Source organism: Quercus lobata, chromosome 5, assembly GCF_001633185.2.
Source record: "Quercus lobata isolate SW786 chromosome 5, ValleyOak3.0 Primary Assembly, whole genome shotgun sequence".
In the NCBI taxonomy this organism is placed as follows: domain Eukaryota; kingdom Viridiplantae; phylum Streptophyta; class Magnoliopsida; order Fagales; family Fagaceae; genus Quercus; species Quercus lobata.
In genome coordinates, this window is record NC_044908.1 from 59,847,013 (window position 1) to 59,850,902 (window position 3,890).

At 36.1% G+C, this 3,890-nt stretch overlaps 1 pseudogene; it reads right to left on the reverse strand.

Moving 5' to 3' along the window:
• Window positions 1-974: 974 nt before the first annotated feature.
• LOC115990832 lies at window positions 975-3,527 on the reverse strand (annotated as a pseudogene).
• Window positions 3,528-3,890: the final 363 nt, after the last annotated feature.

Genomic DNA, 3,890 nt, shown 5'->3' on the forward strand with positions numbered 1-3,890 from the left:
TTGAAATATGAAAAATGTGTGTCAAGTAGGGTTATCCAACAGGCCCTAAAATTTTGTAGGACATTTAACTGTAAAGTGGTTTAGTATCATAGATCCAATATGTGGGCTTGTGATATCTAAAAATGCTGTCTTTTTCGTACCATAGTTCTGTATCAACTTGACAAATCTGTAGGTATTTTTTTAATTGGTAGTTATAATCAGCATTTTATGGTCAAATTGCTTCTCTACCCAAATTTGAGCATCTATAATTGCAATAAACAAATCAAACATTTTCCCCTCAAAATTCTTTGATTGGGATATAATATTTTGGCTGCCAACAGGTTTCACATATTAATAAAAAGTTTTGAGATTGTTAAATAATGGGGAAAACAGTGTCAAATATTCATTTTCATTTTTTTTTGGGTACTTTTGTCTTAAAATCCCCAACCTTGGAAGAAGGCTCACTTTTAGTTAAATACATTTAACACAGTGACAGCAATATGTGGCAAAATATCTTGTAGTGGTTATTATATCTGATGAAAAATTCAAAAAATTCTTATCCTAAATTTGGGTTGAAAAGTCATATTCTAGTGTTATGTTTTACCTTTGGCCGTATATGCTACCACGTATTTTGCATTGGATCTATCACATTTGTCAGTTTTGGCTTTCCTTTTGCCCTTGAAGGACCCTGAACAGAACCTCTCTTCCATATTGTATTCATGGGTTCTCAGGAAATCCCAGCTGTTTCTCCCGTGCTTCCCCCCTTTATTATTATTGCCCATCATCTTGACCTTGTTCATGTTCACTTGATGTAAAGGGGGTATAGAAGGGGTGGGTTCTGCTGTTGGGGTTTGTGGGGGAGGGGGTTTAGGCTCCTTTAATTTGCCAGATTGATGGTCTAGCATGGAAATATGCACAAGACTCGCTACCAAGTGCAATACCCAAATTGGATGAGTAGTTTAGAAAAAAAAAAAAAAAAAAAAAAAAAGCCCCAATTATATTTACTGGAATCTGAAAATATTGTTGGAAATGGAATGAACAAGACCATGATTTACACCATGTGGAGAAACACTGGCTTGGGGCTTACCTACACATTTGAAAATATAAGATTGTAAACCATTCTAGGAATCGAGATAGAGGAAGAGAAGGATTAAGAATAGCTTCAGTGCTCGTAATTTTGGAAGTTGTTTTCTGTGGAAAGTGGAACTTTTTGATAGATATTCTTTAGCCCATCTTGTTCATCGGTAACCTCTTTCAACAGGGGAAGCATTGAAATTTCTTTGACATCTCTATTTTCAGCCTTGGACTCAGAATCACCAAGGTAGTGCTGATAGAAAATATGAAATAAAGCCCCAAATAGCCGACACCATGGAAATCGCTTTTACCCCATACATTTTGTCATGGAAGAAGATTACGGCCAGAACTGGAATAACAGGCAAACCCAACACACATATGACATTGGAGAACAGGGAAGACACCTCATGTATCAAGCCTACATTTAAAATCTGCCAAGCAATAGCTGTCCAAATCAAAGAACCGACATAAATAAACTTCCCCAGTTCAAAGTCCTCCATCTCTGTCTTTAGACCTTTCTGCTAGCAAAGAGCCCCACCATTGTAGCACAAGTTGCTACCAGTGACTCAGTGAGTGACTCACTGATAGATTATCATTTCCAAAATCACTGTAAATGTTTATCTTCTTAAAACCTTTTGGAAGGAGAGCTGTGTAAGGGAAAGCATCAATCCGTACCCAGCAACAGCAGATGCACCAACAGTGCAAAAGAGTCCAATTTCATTAGAGTTTCTGGTGGGGTTCGTAGAATTGGATTGAAATACCAGCAGGGTAGAGGGGGATGGTGAGAAGGACTAGAGAATCGATTATAAAAGGAGTAAACTTGTGTGAATTTATAAGGAAATAGAAGAAAGCACTGTTCCAACGGTAACTTGGATTCAATTGTTGTTTGCTGTCTGCTGCCTGAAGTACACCTAAAGAGAGAGAGAGACCCCTGAAGATAATAATAAACGGTAACTTGGATTCAAAGATCAACAAGCACTGTTCCAACGGCAACTTGGATTCAATTGTTCAAAGTTCTCTTAAGCCTAAAACGATGACGTTCTATTTAATATAAACGGCATCGTTTTTGGTTCAAGTCTAGCGTATTGTTCAGAACTGAAGACGGTGTCGTTTTGGCAGTTCTTCTTCATCAAGCTTGAATTCTGGACCTGCCCTGTACTAGCTAACAACGTTCTTAGATATTTCTCTTTTCTAGAATCTAGATATTTTTGTGTACAGCTGTACTTTCTGTTATAGGTTTGTTAGAGGTTGTTAGATATGAACCTTTTAGAGGTAGTTTTAATCTATGGATTTCTATAAATAGAGAATTCTGTGTATGTATTTTCATTTAGTGAGCTTGAATACAATACAAAGCATTTCTTGATTTAGTATTATAGTTTTCTATTTAACCGAATTTGAGGTTTACATGTTTTTTCACTAATATTACTCAAAAAATATGACCAGTGTCATAACGCTAACTTTATAAAATGAACAAATAACTTTACACAAATTCTTTCTCATTTAGCACTTCATAAAAATATCTCCAGCATTTTTTTTATTTTTGTTCTCTTTTTGGTAGTCAATTTTCAAGTTGTCTCGGACTTAGAAAAAAATAGCACAATCCAAAATCACCAGGTCAATCTCCAATTTGAAGAAAAAAGACTAGAAGAAACCAATGGAGCAACTACGTCAAGAAATCAATTGGCATTAGGTTAGTTTGGTTGTCAGATGCACGTCTTGCCCTAAATAGGAGTGATTATTGGGTACTCCAGGAGTATAATCTCTCCCTCTCACACAGGAGTAGGCCCCTATATTCCTAGAGTATATATCTAATAAATTTCTTCAAAACCCTATATGAAAATTAGTTGAGGACTAACTTTATGTCAGCTTTATAATTTCTCCAAATATAATCAGTTCAACAATGCTAGATATTTTAAAAAAATAAAATCACCCCTTCAAGATCCCAGAGTTTTAAAAGTAATTGATTGCAAAGAGGGTAAATGAATCATGTGTTCCTAAAATGGCTGTTTGATTGCTTTTCTTTGATTTTTAGTGCTTTAGTAATGTAGCAGGACAAAACTTAGCTAATAGAAGCTTATAGAAATGCCCCACATATTTTTGTACTTTTTTTTTTTTTGGATGAGTGACATATTTTTGTACTTAAGTTCTATGTTACCAAAACTTATAGGGCACAAGTTCCCCTACTATTCTTTTGGACCTGAGAGAAGAAATTAGAAATGTTACATGATACCTATCTCTAGGGAAAATTGGTATGATCAGCACAAATTCTATTTCACACAACTATTAGTATGAATGTAATTTTTTTTTCCTTTTTGGGAAGTGTGAATGTTGACAGAAAACAAGGACCTAATCATATCAAACTGTCTCCTCCACAGCCTCCAAGACTTGATCATGTTGAATTGTCTCCTCCACGATCGCCTCAAGGACCTGATCATGTCAAACTGTCTTCTCCACAATCTTAAGGACTTGATCATGTCGAACTGCCTCCTCCATGGCCTCTAGAACCTGATCATGTCGAACTATCTCCTCTACAACCTCTAAGACCTAATCATGTTGAACAGTCTCCTCCACAGCCTCCAAGAACTGACCATGTCGAACTGTCTCCTCCATGACCCAATCATGTCGAATTGTCTCCTCCATGAGCTGCACATTAGCTAAACCATTAGCAGGATATTCAATATAATTAGACAGGATATTCACATTAGCTAAACCCGTTAGTTTGTGTGCATGTAAACAAAAGAAAACTATGAATATATAGTACTGGTTATCCATTGCGACTACATTAACGAATGTTGGATCTGCATCCAAATCCAAAGTTCCAAATCAAATATCATCAT